General features: G+C 43.0%; 1 pseudogene; it reads left to right on the forward strand.

Annotated features, from left to right (window-relative positions):
• Positions 1-1,237: 1,237 nt before the first annotated feature.
• Positions 1,238-22,169, forward strand: part of LOC141419513 (SWI/SNF-related matrix-associated actin-dependent regulator of chromatin subfamily A-like protein 1) — a 30,188-nt pseudogene continuing 9,256 nt past the window's right edge.

The raw sequence follows: 22,169 nt of genomic DNA on the forward strand, positions 1-22,169 counted from the left end.
ACGACCTTGCCTTTTGCTTTGTGTGGCTTTATCCACCTCCCACAAATGACAAAAAAGCACGTTACACTTGTTTTTGTGGGCCTGGCTTAGAAGGAAAATATGCCACCGAGGACGTGGCATTTACGAGGATCCTCTGGAAAGGCTGTGATGGGACCACAGCTGGCCTCTGCTCCTCTGTCCCTGGGAGGGAGGTTTTGTGGGTTCAGGGAGCCCAGCCAGGGTCAGCCTCATCTGCTTTTTAACTCCTACCTCTCACCAGCTGCCTCACTTTGGATAAGTGGCCTCTTTTCTTCATTCGTTCCCACACCGTTTTAAGATCAAAATGTCAATGCGTTTACATTTGCATGTCTGTAACATCACTGAGGCAGGACGGACAGATGAGAAGAGCAAGAAATTATATCATTTTAATAAATATTTAAAGGGCCAGGCTCTGACACTGGAATGAGGAAGTAAAAACTGAAAAGCCAGGGCCCCTCCCCTCTCCTTCTAGAAGCTAAGTGACAGGGACAGGGGGACCCAAAGGAGCTGCCTGCTTCTGCTTTGGTCTTTGAGATGTTAACAAGCTCCTAGGCCCTTGAATGGGTGGAAAATACCAAGCCTGGCAGAGGGAAGTCCTACTGTGCCTGCATTTTGGGTGGGTCGGGATGAGCCCTTGCTGTGTTACAGCCATGTCAGCCACCCAGACCCTTGACTCTGACCACCTTCATTCCCCCAGTTCCCCAGCATAAGGCCAAGGATGGGGCCCCCATTACGATCTCTACTCCCATTTCCTGCATGGGGGCAGAGCATCTCTCTCTCTCTCTATCTTTTTTCCCCATTTCTCCCCACTGTTATCCTGTTGTACTAAATTTCCTTCCTAATGAATTTTACTACATCTTGCTTTTGCATCTTGCTTGAATTCTTTTCCTGCCAGACACAAAAGCCAAGGTATTTATCAGTACTGCTCTTCTGGTAACAGCACCATATAAATGATATATTCGTAGATTTGGATTTTCCCTATTGTTTGGCACCACTAAAAACTTCTCTATGCATTAAAGTGTACTGAAACTTGGGCATCTTTCCAGAACGATTCCATTTTGACGTGGAAGAGACTAACGGCCTCAAGTACCAAATGATTTGATCAAATAGCACTGTTTTGGGCATTGGTGCAATTAAAGATGTTCATTTGGATGATTTCCGTGACTCTTATTCCCAGCAGAAGAATTTACAGTTCTTTAAGGAGGAAAGAGTCGGGAAGATGGAAAGCGTGGCAGGTTGTGAAAGGCGACATTTTGGCCGTGGGTTAAATTGGGCTCGGGCTGTGGTGTTGGAGAGGATGTGGTCCATGGCTGCAGTGGGATGCCAGAATCCGAGGAATGGGAAGAAGCCACGCGTGTGGGGAAGGAGGAAGCGTCCAGATGGAGGAGAGCCCGGTGGCAATGGAGGCCTCTTCAGAGCCCGGCTGGCAGGAGCGAGCGGGTTGGATTTTGCACAGGAACTGCTTGTGTGATCTTAGAACCCATCAGAGAGCAAAAGGAACTGGGACACTTGTCCTCCTATTGTTGTCTGCACACAATTTTACATCTCTTCCCAGGAAGAACTAAGTGAGTCAACATGCAGGATCCAAGGGAAGTGCTTGGAGGCCCATGTCCTCCTCCTGCAGGGACACACTCCTTCCTAACCCGGGTTCCTCCCTCCCTGTTCTCCCCTGCTCACACCTGTGTGTCCTGCACCGAGAGATGGGAACTGCTGTCTAAAACACTCTCTCACTTGTGCAGGACAGCAGCGATGCATCTGTTATCTGTAATTCGGGTGGCTCTGGATGGCAAGGGTAGCACTTCTGCCATGTGACATTGTCAGGACGCACCCCGATGCTACACAGACGCTAGGGGGCATTCGTGAGTAGAAAGGTCAGGGCCCCTGACACATGGGCACCATCTCCCTTGCCATCGAATGGGCTAAACCGAGTCAAGCCTGCTTGCCGTGGTGATGAAATTCTGTGATTCTCGTGTGGTTGGCTGCTTTGAGCTTGTCCTTGCAGAAAGGAGCAGGACACTGGGAACATCAAAGGAAGGGACAGCGGTGGTTAATGTTTTATTTAGTGTTATAACAGATCTGAGTGTGCTTTGATTAGAGGAACGAAGAAGTTTCTATTTGCATGAGCGCATTGCAGAATTTATTTATAGCCCATCACGGGTGGGTCCCATGGGTGTTGGGAATATTTAACAAATGGTAATTCCATCAGACGGGGATGGTGAATTTTTGATTTGTATCTGCATTTACACCAATAAACCCATTTCTACCTCATTCCCATCCTCCCACCGTTAAATGCACACCCCGTGTGCACTCAATATTGTATTCCAACATCAAATTCCTCTGCTCCTCCTCCCGCTTGACGAGATCAGCAGTACCAGTGAAGCCAGGGAGGGCCCTGCATGGCCTCCTTGCCCTCCAGAAAGCAGGAAGGCTGCATTTGGAGATGAAGGCAACTTGTCAGGAGTTACCTTTGGCAGCCAGTCAGGATGGTGAACCATTTCCAACACATATGAAAATGATAATTCAAGAGATTTGGATGCATCCTATGGGGCTGAGCTCCCGCCCTAGAAACCTGTCCTCTGCTCATTAGTTACTGCGTGGTGTCTCAGGTGGCTGACTTTGTTTTTCCACAATCTTGCTGGCCATCTTCTCATCTGAATCCCGAATTTCTACCTGTTCCCTGTGTCCGTGGGGGATGCTCTGTGTCACAGAGTGCCATGAAATTGTGACGTCTGGTGCCAAGCTCTTTATCCATCACTTCCGTGAGTTCGGAATCCAGGCCTGGCCCTATGGATTCTCTCAAGGACGCCTCACAGTGTTGGCCGTGGCCAGGCGAGCAGGATATGTCCACACCTGAGCTAATCCAAGTTCCTGGTAACTCCAACTGCAGGGCTGGGTCCTCCCACCAAAGTGGGGTTCCTTCCAAGGACTCTTCTTTTTGCTTCTAAGCTGGTTTTGGGGGACGCACAGTGCATTCCAGAAAGTACTGGGCAGAGGCTGTCCTGTGCAGCTGGTCTTTGGGCGTCTGGGACAGCATCGCTTATTCCATCAAATCCCCAAAGAACAGGCTTCAGGAGGAGTGTTAGCAGATCAAAACCAGAATCTTTTGTCAAGTAGTCACGAAGGGGCCTCCCGCCTTCTTTGTCACTTTGGGTGAGGTCAAGACACCAGAGAACACCTCAGGACTCAGTCCGAGCAAAGGTCGCAAACACCTGTGTCTGGGGACCACCGGCAGCCGTCTTGGACTCAGTACCCCATCTGCATCTTCTTCCTGACCTAGGGATTGCCCGGGGGAGGGGGTGGCAGAAAGGGCTTTGAACTCAGGGCCCTGTGCCATGGCCCCTCATCCTTCTCTGCTTTAGTTATTTTACAGACAAGGTCTCTGGCAGATTACCCAAGGCTGGCCTCAGAGCACAGTCCTCCTATCTATGCTGCCTGTGTAGCTGGGATTACAGGGATGAATCACCACACCTGGCTAAGATCTTTTAAAATAGTCACCAATACATTCTTGTCACCTAATTATAAAAGAATGATCATTGCTTTTTTTGTTGTCACTTGTCTCACTCAGCTTAGATTTCTCAAGAATTCCCATAAAGTGAATTTTAAGATAAGGATATCTAAAATTATGAGCTCTCCAGAATGCATTCTAACACTCTTTGACATGAAAGTTGCCGTCAGAAGACCTATACTTGATGGTGTAGCAATGTGTGATTCAGTTCTGTGAGATTCAAATCGTATCCATCACAAACGGTCAGAACAGATTTGTTATTCAGGGGTCAATCTTCAATGTTGCATTTGTCATCAACCAAAACTGTATGATGGGAGTTGTTTCAAAACATTTAATGCCTTCTGAAATTTACTATACTGATCATATCAATAAAACCAGACCTTTCTAGTTTACCAAAGCAAGTAGAAAACCAGAACTGAATGTACATAGAAATGTAGATATAAAAACACTCGTAAATTGTGACAAGAAAATGAGAAATGACACACCAACTGACAAACCTTGAAGGAAATATTTGCTGTTCTCGATACGCAATTCTAGTGAAAAATTTCCTAGTTCTATCTTGCTTGTTACACAGTTCTGAGACAGTTCAAGCTAAAAGATCAGTGAAAAGGACAACTTTTCTAAGATCCTTGTTCTGGCATTATTTCATATCATATTTTTGGTGCATTTTATTAGAATGTCTATTTGCTGTTATAATTAATATAAATTGCATGTGTGTTGGAATCGTGTGAATTTCCCTCAGCTGCTTCCAAATTCCTGTGCGATTGATAGCAATGCAATTCCATTGTGGCCGTGTATGGTTAGCTGGGCTCTAGCTAAATTGTCAAGTTTTTAAATTACTGCCTACAAAGGTGTATTTTACTAAATCATATCATTAGATAATAATTACACTGAATAAATACACTAAATCACATTTATGAGCTTGGGATCTTGGAACGGTCTTGTTTTGATTTGTTTTTCAGCGCTGGGGTTTTAACTCCAAACCTCGCCCTTGCTAGGCAGGTGCTCTATCACTTGAGCCCCTCCACCAGCCCCTTTTTGGGTTTTTTTGAAGTAGGAACTATTTCCCAGGGGCTGCAGCTTCAAACCCTGAACCTCCCGATCTCTGCCTCCTGAATGATAGGCGTGAGGCACAGGAGCTGCCCAGGGATTCTTCTGTACATCCTTGGAGAGAGGGTGCCTGTTGTGGACCAGGCATGGACCCTGGACTGGGATACAATGGAGCTTGCAAAGCCTCTCCACAGTAAGAGCTTGCAAAGCCTCTCCTACCATATTTCCCCAGCACCAGGAGTCTTGACCTTTGTTCTCACATCTCCTTGAAGAAAACAACCTGCTGTGTCTGCATACCAGCTCCCTGATGCAAAACGAGATAAAGCTCCAGAACTGTTAGGAGACTCCCTGATGTCAGATTCATCAGTACCATAGGTAAGGTGTCCTGCGTGCCTTGATGGTTCCAGAACTGATGTGCTGTAATTAAGCTTCATTCCCCTTAGGAAAATGAGCCCATCAAACCTCACTCCTCTCACCTTGCATCAAGAGTTGTTGCAGCTTGATTTCTACCTGAGTCTTTTCCTCATACTGACCTGTAAAATAAACACTCTGGCCCAGGTAGGCGCTCACGTTTCCCATCAGGAACATGCAGCCCTCCCGTCCCCAGCTTTCTGTTGTATGTCTGTATGTCTGTGTGTCTGTGTGTCTGTGGGTGCCGTATTTCTCAGTCCCCATGCAGGTAGCTGACGGGTGCTGTTGAGCTGCAAAGGACCTCCAAATAGTCAGGTTCAGTGGGATCGCCGTGTCATTTTCGCACAACTTCTGGGTTGACGTTTTTCTGACTGCATAACGATACAGCTCTTACATCTGCTAGCTTTCTGTTGCTGTGACAAAACACTTGAGAAAATAAATGTATTTTTTTGGGGGGGACAAATACATTTATTTGGTCTGAGCATCAGACTGGCCAAAAGTCTTGCTGTGGGTGCCAGCAGCCCAGATGGAGGGACCCCACCCCCTGATCTCCAAGACTAGCTTTTCAAGTGACCTTGGACTGACGCCTCGAAAGCTGCAAAGCAAATGAAGCCTTTTCTCCTTTAAATTTATTTATTTTCTCCTCCCTTTTCCATGGCGTTGCTCACACCCATGCCCACCACACCACTGGCTGCCTTTACAGCCTACCTTGGGCCCCCAAAATGTCCCTTTCCTAACCCAAGTAGGTCTGGTCTTTCTCTGGAAGTCCACCAAGAGAAGAGGAGCTGACCATTCAAGAAAACTCAGGACCAATGCACCCACTGGTCTGGGGACAGGATCCCTGCAGCTCCCTCCCTCAGTCCAGCAAACGCCGGGCATCACCTTAGGGCACCCGCTCAGCCTGGCCTGCTCCCCAAGCCCACAATCACTTTCTATCACCTCCGCCAGCATTCAGTATGAGAAAGTGAGGCCCTCTGGCTCCAGGGAGAATGACCTGAGTCACGATAGCCAAGAGGGCAGCAGGGAAGAGCCTCATGTCTGAACAGTGGCTTAGAAGACACACACTTAACGCCTGGTTGGAGACCTGAGGATGACGACGGGCTGAAGAGAGTGGACATGGCTGGATGGCACCTCAGCCTTTCCCTGTGAGCAGTGGGGATGGCACTGCTGTTAGGAGAAACCTGTGTCCACTACAGGGTGTCCTCAGAAATCCTGCCCCATGCTGCTAACCTCTCACCCCATGTCCTCACGGGAGTGCCCTCTGTCCCTGTGTCTCACTCACTCTCATTGATACACACACAAACCCCAGGAACAAATGGCCCCAGAGTCCTCCTGGATCCCAGTCAGGGTCTCTTAGCTCTCTGCCCCATGCATTTCCTTCACTGAGAAAGTCACCGGCTGCCCTTCTGTAAGCTATGATAAGACAGAGCCTCATGGCAGGAGCGTGTGGCAGAGAAAAACCAACCACCTCATGGTGGCCAATACCCCATTAAGCTATGAGTCGATCAATGGGTCAATTGACCCACTGGTGAGTCACAGCCCTCCAGATGTCATCACCTCCCAAAGGCCCCACCTCTGAGCACTGCTGCACTGGGGACGAAGCCTTCCACACATGAACCTTGTGGGGACATTTCAGATCCAAATGATGACATATAACGACACTGCATGTGAAATGGAATGACAGCACAGGGAACGGGGCATTTTCCTCCAACGTGTTGAGGGGGGACACACACCATCACCACCTGTTTATGGTTTTCAGCAGAGGGAAACAGCCTCAAGGGGTAACAGAGAGCAAGTGTGTCCTCCAAAATCTTTGACTTCTTCCTTATGTTAAAAAAGGTGCATAAGATAAAGCAAAATATTCCCCTTTTGATTCTACGTTTCCATCAGAGCAAAGTGGGGCTCATTAATGAAGACACTGTTTCATTTTCTCAGGCATAAAGGATTTCTAATAAACCCCCATTGCAAACCTCTAACTTTACTATGAAAAAACCATATTAAAAGGACCATTTGAAATATCTGCCGTTTGTCAGTTCATCAATGACAGATGTACTACAGTAGGGGATGCTAAAAATTTTAGGGGTAGAGGGTATACGGTGACTCTTTGTACCTTGTTTCCAGTCTTCCTCTGAGCTTCAACCCTCTCCAAAAACAAAGTCTTATGTAGCTGCAATTTTTCCTTCTTGCTTTAAATGATATGTGTTGCATCCATAATTTTTCTTTGAAAAGAAGTAGCCATTCTCTGTAATTTCAGCAGCGTTTTGTCTTGTGCAAGTGTTCTTGGGCACACCGATCGGGATCAGCATTGTGGAAAACAGTGAAAGTTCGGAAGGAAAGTAAACGTGGACCTTCCCTGTGACCGAGCAACCTCTCTTCTGCTATACCCTTCAAGGAAGGGATATCACCACCTCGTAAAGATATTTGTGTTCCCATATTCACAATGGGCAAGACATGGGAACCACTGAGTTGTCTGTGGATAGGGAAATGCATAGACCAACAGTGCTGTATATGCACAATGGAAGGCAGTTTAGGGCCCAGAAGGAAATCCTGACATTTCTGACAACGGGATGACCCATTAGATGATTTAGAAGAGGGAGTATGGGGTGGAGGAAGCTCCTTACCTCATGGCGGTCACGGGGCAAAGAGAGTAGCAGGGTGAGCAGAGGTCCCACTGTCACCTCAATGCCACACCCCCAATGACCTAACTTCCTCCCCAAAGGCCCCACCTCTGAAAAGCTTCAGCACCTCCCAGTAACTCCTTTCCGAGCACCTTTGCAAACACTGGCAGTGGGTTATTTGTAGAACCGCCATGCGATCGATTACATTTGAAGCCTAAGAGCCTCAACCAGCCCTGGGGGATTAGGCCGAGGCATCTCACGGTTGCTAAGCTTAGCTGTCACCACCAGCTGTAATCATTGTGTTTCATTGGCTACTTAAAAGTGTTCGTTCACCTGTGGGTTGATTTTACTTGAATTGATTCTGCCATAACACGACGTGCAGTAAGCAAGAGGCAAGACGCGAGGGGAGTCGGTGTACAATGAGTTCTTGGAGAAGCGTCCGTGTGCTGGGGTGTAGCTCAGTTGTTGACTGCTTGCTTATCACATGCAAGGCCAAGGGTTTGATTCTGGGAACCCCCTCCCCACCGTTTAAAGGGAACATCTTTGTTCCTGAGGAGACGGGGATGGGTTGGTGGAAGGGGGACAGAGACAGCAGCACAACCAATGGGAAAGGCCTGCAGGGTCCCAGCGCCATTCTAGTCCTCTGGAAATTCTGACATGCAATTCAGAGTCTCCTTATTGTGAATAAAAACCATGGGCTTTCTTTTGTGCACCTGTGGCTTTCCCTAGACAATGTTCACCCTACAGAAGAGTGTCCTAGCTTTTCCTGGGTCTCTCTGCACTTTCAAATCTTCAGGCCATGCACAATTTGCATGGGAGAGTTGTAAAAGCGGGGTGCCAAACCGAAAAACAAGTCAAACAAGTACACACAGATATGCACACACACACCTGCACACGCGCCCTTACACACTAAGAGAACCTGAACTGTGCTTTTAGGAATAGTTGAAAGGTAAAAGTGATGCAAACAGTTGGTGTGTCTCCCTGTGGCACATGGTGTAAGGCGATCGGTAATACATTTCCCCCAAAAGCAGCATACCTGGGATGGTACAAGTGGGAAATCTCCATCCTCACTGACCTGTGTTTTCACGATTTCCCTGCCAGGCACCAGGGCTCATGCCTGTAATCCCAGCTATGCAGGAGGTGAAGATCAAGGGAACCGTGGTTCAAAGCCAGCACACAGAAAAAGTCCATGAAACGCCATCTCAGCCAGCAGCTGGGTGTGGTGACGAACTCCTGCCATTCCAGCTTTGCAAGAGGCTGACATTGGGAGGATTGCAACTCCAAGCCAGAAAAAGTCACAAGACCCCATCGCAACAGAAAAACCTGGGTGGGTGGTGTGTGCTGGATTAGGGAAAGAAAGAGAGAGAGAAGGAGGGAGGGAGGGAGGGAGGAAGGGAGGAAGGAAGGAAGGAAGGAAATAAGGAAGGAAGGAAAGAGGGAGGGAGGAAGGAAGGAAGGAGGGAGGGAGGGAGGGAGGAAGGAAGAACAGAAGTAAAGAAGGTAGGAAAGAAGGAAGGAAGGATGGAAGAAAGAAAGGAAGTAAAGAAGGAAAGAAGGAAGGAAGGACAGAAGGAAGGGAAGAAGGAAGGAAAGAAGGGAGGAAGGAAGGAAGGATGGAAGGAAAGAAGGAAGGATGGAAAGAAGGAAGGATGGAAGGAAGTATGGAAGGAAAGAAGGAAGGAAGGAAGGATGGAAGGATGGAAGGAAAGAAGGAAGTAAGTAAGAAGGGAGGAAGGAAGGAAGGAAGGAAGGAAGGAAAGAAGGAAGGAAAGACAGAAGGAAGAAAGGAAGGAAAGAAGGAAAGAAGGAAGGAAGGAAGGAAGGAAGGAAGAATGGAAGGAAGGAAGGAAGGAAAGAAGGAACGAAGGAAGGAAAGAAGGAAAGAAGGAAGGAAGGACAGAAGGAAGGAAGGAAGGAAGGAAAGAAGGAAGGAAGGAAAGAAGGAGGAAGAAAGGAAGGAAGGAAGGAAGGAAGGAAGGAAAGAAGGAAGGAAAGACAGAAGGAAGAAAGGAAGGAAAGAAGGAAAGAAGGAAGGAAGGACAGAAGGAAGGAAGGAAGGAAAGAAGGAAAGAAGGAAGGAAGGACAGAAGGAAGGAAGGAAGGAAGGAAAGAAGGAAGGAAGGAAAGAAGGAGGAAGAAAGGAAGGAAGGAAGGAAGGAAAGAAGGAAGGAAGGAAGGAAGGAAATGACAAGACCTTATATCAAACATAACCAAAACAAAAAGCATTAGAGGTATGGTTCAAGTGGCAGAGTTCATGCCTAGCAAGTGTGAAGTCCTGAGTTCAAATCCCAGGACCACCAAAAAGAAACTGTCACAAGTTAATGTTAGGCTTAATATTGGGGAAATGATCATTTTCTGTTTCTTTTTTTCAACATATATGTGTATCTTATCTCAAAAGCTGTCACCTTGTAAGAAACAACATCTTCAAAAGACAGGCATCCTTCCAAAGACACTACTGCGTTGTAGAGACAGCTTTATATTAAAGACGAAAATGCGGCCGCTGGTTAACTAGCTGTTCTGCAAGAAAACACTGCTTCGGCTTCCTTTCTCTCGTCCGTGGTTCCTCAGATGTAGAGACCTGTTTTTTTAAGACACGTGACGGAAATTCAAAGAGAGATGTTGAGACCGGGACATAGTCAAATGTCCTTACAATTCTCATCCTTATAAGACAAACTGACTTCAGCGTTTTCATTTTTCTCATTCCCTGCATCAGAGGTTTGCAAAATCAGCCTGTGGACCACATCCAGACAGGCATAATTTTTTGTGAGTTTTCTTAGAACACAGCTCTTTGGCTTATGGCTACCTGCTCGGTACCATTTCAGACTTGAGCAGTTTCCATATAAAGTCAAAAGCCGTCACCAATTACTATTAAAAATACATATCACCTACTGTCTGGATAACAGACAGCACACTGTCAGCTCTTTTCATATGGCTGACCCAAAATACTGGCAGTAATTTCTAGATCACAAAATTTTGCTTTGAGGAACAAAGGCCAGAGAAAACTCTATGTAATTCCCATAGCGAGCACATGAATGCCTTCTGCAGAGTGCTTTCTAAATGCAGAATTTCAAGCCGGGACCTGGTGGCTCACGCCTGTAATCCTAGCTACTCAGGAGGACGAGATCAGGAGGATCGAGATTCAAACCCAGCCCAGGCAAGTAGTTCAAGACCCTGTCTTGAAAATACCCCACACAGAAAGGAGCCGGCAGAGCGGCTCAAGGGGTAGAGCACCTGCCTGGCAAGTGTGAGGCCCTGAGTTCAAATCCCAGTACCATTTAAAAAAAAGAGTAGATTCGGAATTTCAGAAGCAGGGCTGAGAAAAGGAAGCAGTCTGTCTTATTTCAGCACATTCAACATAGTGTAATTCAAAGAGCCATTTCACATCTGTGTGATTTAATTAACACAGCATCTGAATTAATGGCCCTAGCACTAGTTCTGACTTGTCAGGTTGACATAAAATCCAGCTGCTTTCTACTGTGCTTCTCTCAATCTACAACATCTGGATCCAGTCAAAGCAGGTGGAACCAATAAGATGATAGGCTGTAAAATATTGCTTAAAAAGAAAAAACTAATAAGGGAAAAGCATATGAAATAACTTTAAGATAATTTTTCTTGCCTTTGTCATTAAAATGTGATTTTTTTCCAGACCCTCACAAATCATTTTCCTGTCAGAATTTATATTTTGCAAATATTTTTGGTCTAATCCACCCACGTTCTGATTGTGTGAATGCTTTAGTTTATGCTGACAGCCAATTCTATTGATTAATCCTTTTGAATACATTTTAATTCTTTTGAATATATGAAATATTTTTTGGCAGCGCTGGGGTTTGAACTCAGGGCCTCACGCTTGCTAGGCAGGTGCTCTACCACTTGAACCACTCCCCCAGTCCTTTTATTGTGTTGGGTATTTTTGAGATAGAGTAGCTGGGATTACAGGTATCTTTTGAATATTTTTAATGTAAACCTAGAGCAATGCTTCTTTGGGGGATAGCCAAGAAATGCGTTATGTGAATTGCAGACTGTAATATAAGCAGTTGAGAAAGCTCTCTCAACCTGCATAATTAAATTACAATGCATAATTAAATTACAATGACAGACCAAGAAAGGGATTTTCTGCATTAAAGCAACAATTGAAGAATATCACTAAGTAAATATTTCTAAGTCTGTGTGGCTCTGATTGACTTGCCAGCAAAGCCATGTGGTCTGTGTGCATGGCTCTGAAATATTTATAGTACATGGGAGGCAATTTTCATTACCAACCCTCAAGCTCCATTTTCTGGCTAAGACTTAATTTGCCTCCAGGATTATTTCTTAAGCCAAGTTAGGAGGGCCTTTACCAAAAGAGCCCAGATGTAAATATGTAGAACAATGTGCAAACTCATTTCACAAATGGAGACCTTCAGCTTTATCTCCTAGTAGGGAAAGCGACAAATCCAAAAGTCAACAACTAGAAATAAAGACAGAAAATGACGTGGGCCACTGTCGCTCAATCGAGTAGCATCTTTGCTCTTAATTTTTTGTTGTAGAAAAACCCTTAGAGCAGAAGGGCGTCATCTTTACTGAGCTTCCCAGGGTTTGGTAAAACCGTGAGTGTTAGTGTAGAAAGCACTGGTGCTGCTCCCATCCCAATGCAGAATACTCTGCTGTCCTCCCCTCCCTGCTGGGTTTCCGCTGGAAGCGCTCAGTTGGCACCCGTCCTCCAAGGAGCCCGACGAGGTGGTCCGTATAAGGCAGACCCTGGGGACAGACAGAGAGCCAATACTAAAGACATCTCTAACAGAATTCTGCTACTCGTTGATACGCATGCAATCCTACCATGGCCTGCTATGACTCCCCCTCACCCCAAGGGCAATGGCTTTCCACATCAGCCAGCACCCCAGGCTCAGCCACCAATCTTTATGAACATTTCATTAGAAAGGAAGAAGTGCCAGGTCAATCCACTGAAAATGACGTTGTGTCTGCCAAGGGGCTTCTGTGAAAGGCACAGGGAGAGCTTTGTTTCTGGACACATGTGCCATGTCCAGGCATCCCTCAAAGACATCGCAAGTTCAATTCCAGAACACGAACAAAAGAGAATCTCAAATGTACACTATGTTCCCCAATTCCATCCATTTACCAGTGAATGATAACATTTCGTTCTTCTTCATGGCTGCATAATATTCCACGCTGTATAGATACCACATTTTCTTAATCCATTCGTCAGTAGGGGGCATCTTGGCTGTTTCCATAGCTTGGCTATTGTGAATAGTCCTGCACTAAACATGTGTGTCCAGGTGCCTCTGGAGTAACCTGTGTCACAGTTTTTGGGTATATCCCCAAGAGTGGGATTACTGGATCAAATGGTAGATCAATGTCTAGCTTTTCAAGTAGCCTCCAAATTTTTTTTCCAGAGTGGTTGTACTAGTTTACATTCCCACCAACAGTGTAAGAGGGTTCCTTTTTCCCTGCAACACCTATTGTTGGTGGTGTTGCTGATGATGGCTATTCTAACAGGGGTGAGGTGAAATCTTAGTGTGGTTTTAATTTGCATTTCCTTTATTACTAGAGATGGTGAGCATTTTTTCAGGTGGTTTTTGGCCATTTGAATTTCTTCTCTTGAGAAAGTTCTGTTTAGTTCATGTGACCATTTCTTTATTGGTTCATTAGTTTTGGGAGAATTTAGTTTTTTAAGTTCCCTATATATTCTGGTTATCAGTCCTTTGTCTGATGTGTAGCTGGCAAATATTTTCTCCCACTCTTAGGGTGGTCTCGTCAGTTCAGAGACCATTTCTTTTGATGAACAGAAGCTTTTTAGTTTTATGAGGTCCCATTTATCTATGCAATCTCTTAGTTGATCTGCTGCTGGGGTTTCGTTGAGAAAGTTCTTACCTATACCTACTAACTCCACAGTATTTCCTACTCTTTCCTGTGTCAACTTTAGAGTTTGTGGTCTGATATTAAGTTCCTTTATCCATTTTGAGTTAATACTGGTATAGGGTGATAAACATGAGTGTAGTTTCAGTTTTATGCAGACTGCTAACCAGTTTTCCCAACAGTTTTTGTTGAAGAGGCTGCTATTTCTCCATTGTATATTTTTAGTGCCTTTGTCAAAGACAAGTTGGTTATAATTGTGTGGCTTCATATCTGGTTCCTCTATTCTGTTCCACTGGTCTTCATGTCTGTTTTTGTGCCAGTACCATGCTGTTTTTATTCTTATTGCTTTGTAATATAGTTTGAAGTCAGGTATCGCGATACCTCCAGCATTGTTCTCTTGACTGAGTATTGCCTTGGCTATTCATGGCCTCTTGTGTTTCCATATAAATTTCACGGTAGATTTTTCAATTTCTTTAATGAATGTCATTGGAATTTTGATGGGAATTGCATTAAAAATGGAGATAACTTTTGGGAGTATAGACATTTTTATTATGTTGATTCTACCAATCTATGAGCATGGGAGATCTCTCCACTTTCTATAGTCTTTCCCAATCTCTTTCTTCAGAAGTGTATAGTTTTCCTTGTAGAGGACTTTCACATCTTTTGTTAGGTTTACACCTAGGTATTTGATTTTTTTGAGGCTATTGTAAGTGGAATTGTTTTCATACATTCTTTTTCAGTTTGCTCATTGTTAGTGTATAGAAATGCTAATGATTTTTCTATGTTGATTTTATATCCTGCTACCTTGCTATAGCTATTGATGGTGTCTAGGAGCTTCTGAGTAGAGTTTTTTTGGGTCTTTAAGGTATAGGATTTTGTCATCTGCAAGTAGGGATATTTTGACAGTTTCTTTACCTATTTGTATTCCTTTTATTCCTTCTTCTTGCCTAATTGCTCTGGCTAGGAATTCCAGTACTGTGTTGAATAGGAGTGGAGATAGTGGGCATCCTTGTCTGGTTCCTGATTTTAGAGGGAATGGTTTCAGTTTTTCTCTGTTAAGTATAATGCTGGCTGTAGGTTTGTCATATATAGCTTTTATAATGTTGAGGTAGTTTCTTTCTATTCCTAGTTTTCTTAGAGCTTTTATCATGAAATGGTGTTGGGTCTTATCAAAGGCTTTTTCTGTATCTATTGAGATGATCAAGTGGTTTTTGTCTTTGCTTCTGTTAATGTGGCTTATTACATTTATTGATTTGCATATGTTGAACCACCCCTGCATTCCTGGGATGAAGCCTACTTGGTCGTGTTGAATGATCTTTTTGATGTGTAGTTGAATTCAGTTTGCCATTATTTTATTGAGGATTTTTGCATCAATGTTCATTAAGGAGATTGGCCTATAGTTCTCCTTTTTGGAGGTGTCTTTGCCTGATTTTGAGATAAGTGTAATACTGGCTTCATAAAATGTATTAGGCAGTTTCCTTCCCTTTCTATTTCATGGAACAGTTTAAGGAGGGTTGGTATCAGTTCTTCTTTTAAGGTCTGATAGAATTCAGCAGAGAATCCATCTGGTCCTGGACTTTTCTTTGTGGGGAGACTCTTGATTGCTGCTTCAATTTCATTTTGTGTTATAGATCTATTCAGGTGATTAATTTCCTCTTGGTTCAGTTTTGGATGATCATATTATCTAGAAATCTGTCCATTTCTTTAAGATTTTCAAATTTATTTGAATATAGGTTCTTGAAGTAGTCTCTGATGATTTCCTGGACTTCCACGGTGTTTGTTGTTATCTCCCCTTTTGCATTCCTGAATCTACTAATCTGGGTTTTTCCTCTCCTCATTTTAGTCAGTTTTGCCAGGGGTCTATCAATGTTATTTATTTTTTCAAAGAACCAACTTTTTGTTTCATTAATTCTTTGTGTGGTTCTTTTGGTTTCTATTTCATTGATTTCAGCTCTTATTTTTATTATTTCTCTCCTATTTGTTTTGGGATTTGCTTGTTCTTGTTTTTCTAGGAATTTGAGATGTATCATTAGGTCATTGATTTGGGATCTTTCAGTCTTTTTAATATATGCACTCATGGCTATAAACTTTCCTCTCAGGACTGTCTGAGCTGTGTCCCATAGGTTCCAGTAGGTTGTGTTTTCATTTTCATTGGCTTCCAGAAACTTTTTAATTTCCTCTTTTATTTCATCAATGATCCATTGTTCATTAAGTAATGAGTGATTTAGTTTCCAGCTGTTTGCGTGTTTTTCGTCTTTATTTTTGTTGTTGAGTTCTAGTCTTACTGCATTGTGATCAGATGTATGCATGGTATAATTTCTATTTTCTTATATTTGCTGAGGCTTGCTTTGTGCCCCAGGATATGATCTATTTTGGGGAAGGTTCCATGGGCTGCTGAGAAGAATGTATATTGTGTAGAGGTTGGATGAAATGTTCTGTAGACATCAGGTAGGTCCCTTAGATCTATTGTATATTTTAGATCTTGGATTTCTTTATTGATTTTTTGTTTGGATGACCTATCTATTAATGATAATAGGGTGTTAAACTCTCCCATAACCACTGTGTTGGCGTTAATATATGCTTTTAGGTTTTTCAGGGTATGTTTGATGAAAGTGGGTGTGTTGACATTGGGTGCATATAGGTTGATAATTATTATTTTCTTTTGGTCTATTTCCCCTTTTATTAGTATGGAATGTCCTATCTCATTTGATCAATGTAGCTTTGAAGTCTACTTTGTCAGAGATAAGTATTGCTAATCCTGCCTGTTTTCGGGGGCCATTGGCTTGGTAAATCTTCTTCCAGCTTTTCATCCTAAGCCTATGCTTATTTCTATTGGTGAGATGGGTCTGCTGTAAGCAATAAATTGTTGGATCTTCCTTTTTAATCCATTTCATCAAGCGGTGCCTTTTGATGGGTGAATTAAGTCTGTTAACATTAAGTGTTAGTACTGATAGGTATGTGGTGATTCCTGTCATTTAGTTGTCTTAGTTGTTTGAAGGTTTGATTGTGTGTACCTAAGTCGAGGTTACTCTCTACTGTCTTGCTTTTTCTTTTCCTGTAGTTTGGTGCTGCCTGCCTTTTCATGGTTAAGTTGGGCTTCACTTTCTGTGTGCAGAATCCCTTGAAGAATCTTTTGTAGTGGTGGCTTTGTGGTCACATATTGTTTTAGTGTCTGTTTATCTTGGAAGACTTTTATTGCTCCATCTATTTTGAATGATAGTTTTGCTAGGTAGAGTATCCTGGCGTTGAAGTTATTTTCGTTCAGTGCCCATAAGATCTCACCCCACGCTCTTCTTGCTTTTAATATTTCTGTTGAGAAGTCTGCTGTGATTTTGATGGGTTTACCTTTGTATGTTATTTGTTTTTTCTCTCTTACAGCCTTCAATATTCTTTCCTTAGTTTCTGAACTTGTTGTTTTAATGATATGACGTGGGGTAGTTCTATTTTGATCTGGTCTGTTTGGTGTCCTGGAGGCCTCTTGCATCTGTATGGGAATATCTTTCTTTAGATTTGGGAAATTTTCTGTTATTATTTTGTTGAATATATTACACATTCCCTTAGCTTGCACCTCTTCTCCTTCTTCAATGCCCATGATTCTCAGGTTTGGTATTTTGATGGAGTCAGTGAGTTCTTGCATTTTCTTTTCACAGGTCTTGAGTTGTTTAATTAATAGTTCTTTGGTTTTTCCTTTAATTACCATTTCTTCTTCAAGTTCTGAAATTCTGTCTTCTGTTTGTTCTATTCTGCTAGACTGACCTTCCATTTTGTTTTGCAATTCTGTTTCATTCTTTTTTCTGAGATTTTCCATATCCTGGGTGGTTTTCTCTTTAGTGTTGCCTATTTTTGTCCTGAGTTCATTTTTCTGTTTATTAATCGTGTTCTCTGTTTCACTTTGGTGTTTATACAGTGCTTCTATGGTTTCTTTTATTTCTTCTTGTGCTTTTTGAAATTCTGTATTTTTGTTGTCTTGGAATTTCTTGAGTGTCTCCTGTACATTTTGGTTGACCCTATCCAGTATCATCTCTATACAATTCTCATTGAGTACCTGTAGTATATCTTCTTTTAAATTTTTCTTGTGGGCTTCATTGCAGTTTTTGGCATAGTTTATCTTCATTTTGTTTTAGTCTAGATCTGAGTATCTGTTTTCTTCATTCCCCTCTGATTCCTGTACTAATTTTTTGCTGTGGGGAAACTGGTTTCCCTGTTTTTTCTGTCTTCCCATCATTGTCCTTGGTGTTGTTACTGTCCCTGTACTGTGTGCAATTAAGTATTTTCTAGCTTGTAATAATAACAATGGTGATATTTAGAATGGAAGGGTGAGAGGAGATGGAAAGCAAGAAGTTAAAGAAAAGGGAAAAATAATAAACAGACAAGTAGGAAAAAACAAAACAAGGAATCAAACAAAAAAGTATCAAAGGTATAAATGGAGTGTTAGTGTACTAATCCACAGTAAGCTAAACAGGCATTAGAGAGACAGAGAGAGGATTGAAAATAAAAAATAAAAAGAATAAAAATAAAAAATAAGTAAATGAAGGAAATATATATATATAAATAAAAAAAAAACAAAATGAAAAATAGAAATTTAAAAAAAACAAACCTCCAAGTTCAAATGCAATGAAGTTTCAGTCTTAATAATTTTGGTGTCTGTCTCAGTCTCCAATCCTGGAGATGGTGCCTCAGATGTTGTTCTGTAGTTCCCTCATCAAAGTGGACACATAAAGTAGAACAAAAGTGCACACAAAAAAAAACCCACAAAGTGTCCCAAGTTCAAATGCAATATAGTTTCAGTAAGTTTTTCAGCATGCAGGTATAGTTTGGTTGTTTTCTCATCAAGGGTAGGGAGAGAGAGAAAAAAAAAGAGTCTGAAGACAGTTCTGAGAATGGTATCTGCAGCTGTGGCTTGCCTGCTTGCTGCTCTCAGTCTGCTGTTGCTGGAGGTGTTTTTTTATGCAGATCTCAGGGGTGAGCTTAGCACTCACCTGGCCCTGCAGGCTTTGTTTGCTCAGATTTCTCCTGTGTGTGAGCCTCTGCTACAAGCTTTCTCCCTTCCAAGCACACTGGGAAAGGTGACACTGCACTTGCTTTCTCAGGCCTGCGTATTTATTTACAGTTCATGTGGGAAGTGGGTCATCACCCCTCTCCTGTGAAGTTTTCCTCCCACGGCCACTTTCACAAGCTTTCTTGCTCCTGATTACTGGGCAGTGCTGCTGCTCCTGCCAGCCACCATGTTTGTTTACAGCTCATGTGGCAAGTGGGTCTTCCCCCCTATCCTGTGGAGTTTTCCTCCCTCCACCACTCTCACAAGTTTTCCCACTCCTGGTTGCTGGGCACATGCCCCCGCTCCTGCCGGAGCCTCTCCGGCCCACCCGGCTTGTTATTTACAGTTCCAGGAAGAATTCCCTTCCCCCAATCTTTGGCGCTCAGTGCTCCCCACCCTCTTTCCCGTGTCTTTATTGTTCTTATTGCTTATTACTCAGTTTCTCTTTTTTCCCTGGGTGGAGGTTGGTCTGTCCAGGGGGCTATGATGCTCTGGCCCAGGGTTGTCTGTGGGACTACTGCAGTACTGCTAAACTCACCTTGTCTGCGTCCTCCCAAGCCATCTGGGCGTGGGCGACTGGCAGCCAGGGGGCCCTCCTGGTTTCTCCATTTAACATGAAGTGGAGATGCTCCCTGAAATCTTTTAAATGTATTTTCAAATTTGGTTTGCAATTATTTTATTGAGGATTTTCATATCTATGTACATCAGAGAAAGTATTCTATAATATTCCATTTTGTTGTGTCTTCATCAAGTTTTGGCATCGTAGTACTGGTTTCAAAGACTAAGTTGAGGAGAAAAAAGATGGTGAATTGCTGATAGAGCCCCAAACACCAAGTTCCTACAAACCAGAAAGATCACCATAGGTTCCTGGTGACAAAGGTAGGCACTCTGGCTAGTTTGCTAAATAAGTCATCAATATATAGGCAGATCATATCTGCAATGACCAACCCTTACATAAACTATTTAAAGCTCAAGAGTGCCTCAGAGGAAGGGCAAGGCTAAACCAGCTCACTGCTGGTGGGAATGCATTTTCTTGCATTTTTTTTCTTTTTGGACTAGAGTAGCCTCCAGTCCATGAAAGACCATCTCAAGTGATAAAATCTGACACATAGAAGTGTGAGCCAAGTCCCACAAGTGCTTGGAGAGTCACAGATTGTCTATAAAGGGAACAAGAAGTGCTACTGCAGAACTGACAATTATTGCCAGCAGCCCTAGCCTGCTGCACTTTGACCTCAGATACCAGAGATTGCCTTTCAATCCACTCAGATGAGCTTGATACTTTCAGTCCTGGAGTGTACAGCACTGTTCAGTGTGGTTGGTGGACATCTGATAGAATCTGATTGCTCCCTTCCAGGAGAAAGTTTTTGTTCTAATAAACTGTGTGAAATCTCCTGACTTGCCCAGTAAAGAGGGGGTAATTCAGTCCACACTTCTCTACACAAAGAAAGACAGCACGGGTGCAGGCTAGCCAAGCCTGAGAACAGCTTGTGAGAAACTATAACTTTGTTGACCATCTCTGAGAAACTTAGTTGTAAGCGGAAACTGACTGCCCTCCCAGGGAAGAGGTTTGGCTAGCCTGAGCTATGGAGGGCTCCCAGGCTTGCCATACAGGTGGGAGGAGCTGGTCACTGCTCTCAGATCAGCTCTGATGGGACCACCTTGGAGAACCCACCTACCACAGTTGGCTGAATTTAACTGCCCTCCTAAGAGGAACCTATGGGTAATCAGCTTACGTGGAGCATCCTGTAGAGAGGGGCACTACGGATTTCCACTTAGTAATTATACCTATCTTAGAGAGGGGCAGGGACCCAGAGAAAAGTCCCCATGTAAATGGACTTAGGCCTACGTGGTAGAGGAGAGATAGTACTTGGAGGGAACACATGACAGCTGCAGTCTAAAACCTGATGACTACATGCTAAGAGGAGAACACATACAGGAGGAATAAAGAAAGGGAAGGAAACCTGAAACTTGAAAGTGGTTGATGTGCCCACTGTAGAGGAGTGAATAAAGTAATAAAGTGACAGACGCCACTATGGGAAGGTGACCGGGAAGTAGTGAAGAGGTCAGGTAGAGATGAACCAATGTGGGTTGTAATACACGTGTGCATGGAAACGATGCTAGGAATCTCTCTGTATAGCTATCCTTATCTCAAAGTAGCAAAAATGCTTTGTCTTTCTCATTATCACTTATATCTTCTCTTCAACAAAATTGGAGAAGAGAACACAACAGGTTCGGCCTGAAAGTGAGGGGGCTGGGGAGGAAGGGAAAGGACAGCAGGGGTGGGGTGTGGGAGAGATTGCTCAAACAATGTATGCACAGATGACTAAGTGAATGAACAATAAAAAGTAATAATAATAAATTGCGATGACCAGAAATACAGAGGAAATACGGAATATAGAAGAAACAGTCTCCTCTCCACAAGAATGAAATTTAGACTTTAAATTTCATCTTGGACTTATCTTTTTTACTTTTCTATTTGGCTGGCTCCATTTTATCTATCTTTTAAATTCCATTTTTCCCCTTTTTAATTTTATTCTTTCTTTTTCCTTCTCTTCCCCCATTTCTCCATTCTTTCCCTATCTCTTCCTTAAAAATCACTCAATGTGTGGTTTGACACCTTTCTACATTACTTCCCTCTGAAATCCCTGACAATAACACTCTCCTCCACAATAACTAAACTATACCATTACACACATTATGGTCTTATTACCCTGGATCCTCCATAGGTCATGTTGCTTCTATCCCTTTCCCAATCCCATTTTTACTACCTAAGTTTTAACCTATGCAAACAACTTTTAATTCTCCAACATCACTCTATTTATACATACTACTGCCAAGGGTTTTATATGTCATGTAAATAATTGGTTTGGAATTGAATTTGTAAATTTGTTATTTCTAAGTTATACTTTCAGATCAGTGAACAGAAACTTTACAACAATCTGGCTAACAACTGAGCTAGCCAGAGCATAGAAATTAAGTCAAGGGAAAGATAACAGGCAATTAAAACCCCAACCAACTAATCAGCAGCACATCAACCAAATACCATGGAAAATAGAAGACAGGAATGTGACTCTTCAAAAGGTCAACAACAATCACACAACAGAGGATTTGGTCAAACATTCAACCAAACCTTCCTGAGATTTGGTTAACCTCAGCTCTGAGTTCAAAAAATGATGATATAAATGTCTAAGAAGCTCTTTAGTTTCATGCAGGTTCATTTGTCAATATTTTCTCTTAATCATTGAGCTATTGGAGTTCCTTTCATGAAATTATTACCTGTGCCTATGTGGTCGATGTGTTCACATTTTTTCTTGGATTAATTTCAATGTTTCAGATATTACTTTAAGATCTTTAATTCATTTTGAGTTCATGCAAGTACAAGGAGAGAGACGTGGTCCAGCTTCAGTTTTCTGCAGGTGGAAATCCAGTTTTCCCAACATCATTTGTTGAAGAGACTGTCTTTCTTAAACACATATTTTGGGTACTTTTGTTGAAAATCAGATAAATGTAGTTGGGTTTGTGTCTATTCTATTCCATTGGACTTCAGGTCTGTGTTTTGAGCAATCACCAAGCTGTTTTTATTACTATGGTTCTGCAGTATAGTTTGATGTCAGGTATTGTGACACCTCCAGCCTTGTTCTTTTGGCTCAGGATGGCTGAGGCTATTTGAGGTTTA

The sequence above is a fragment of the Castor canadensis genome, chromosome X (genome assembly GCF_047511655.1).
Source record: "Castor canadensis chromosome X, mCasCan1.hap1v2, whole genome shotgun sequence".
Classification (NCBI taxonomy): Eukaryota; Metazoa; Chordata; class Mammalia; order Rodentia; family Castoridae; genus Castor; species Castor canadensis.